Source organism: Varroa destructor, unplaced genomic scaffold (genome assembly GCF_002443255.2).
Source record: "Varroa destructor unplaced genomic scaffold, Vdes_3.0 BEIS01000003.1, whole genome shotgun sequence".
Classification (NCBI taxonomy): domain Eukaryota; kingdom Metazoa; phylum Arthropoda; class Arachnida; order Mesostigmata; family Varroidae; genus Varroa; species Varroa destructor.
Window position 1 is genome coordinate 7,380,071 of NW_019211456.1, and position 768 is coordinate 7,380,838.

A 768-nucleotide genomic window follows, 5' to 3' on the forward strand; every position below is an offset into this window, starting at 1 on the left:
ATTGTAGCTCTATCACAAATGACACACCATCACGCAACTGTTAGGCTCGTGATCCTTGCGGTAAATTAGGAAAAAAAGCAAGGATCGTAGAATTTATTTGATAGCTCGCAGTAACTATGCCTTTGCTCGCTCATAGCGGGGTTTCCGTACTGGGCACAAAACAAAGTGCCTTCCTGTTTCTATACTGTGACTTTCCCTGGTTAAATATTGTAATTTTCAATTAGGCCACGTTTTCCAAACGTGAGAGAATATTATCGACCGGTTGACTCACCTCCTTCTGTCGTCATATTGAGCTCCGCCTACTCCATGTAGATTACAAAAATGGAAAATCGGATAGGATCCCTTGTAAACTACAAACAGTAACAAATTTATTATAATAGGGATAAGTTGTTAGCTCTCAAGAGAACTATATATGGTCAATGTGATTAGGTTATGAAGTAACAGTACTGGCTACTTAATTTCTACTTAATGAATTGACTTCTGAAGAACCACTTGCCATAACGTTTGCTTAGTTTTTTCCTGAAATCGCCTTAGGCATGCCCTGAAGCTTATGACCTTACATCTGCCCATTGTGCAAGCGGAAGAATAAATGCAATTCAATGGGGGCGTCATAACGATAAAACATGAATACCTTTATGGCCGTTTCTTATAAAAAACTGCAAATATTGTTGGAATCGTTAATGGATCTGCATAACAGACGAGCTAGCAAACAACGACTCATCGTATATACAAATTCAAACGTGTGTATGACGCAATTTCATTATGAAT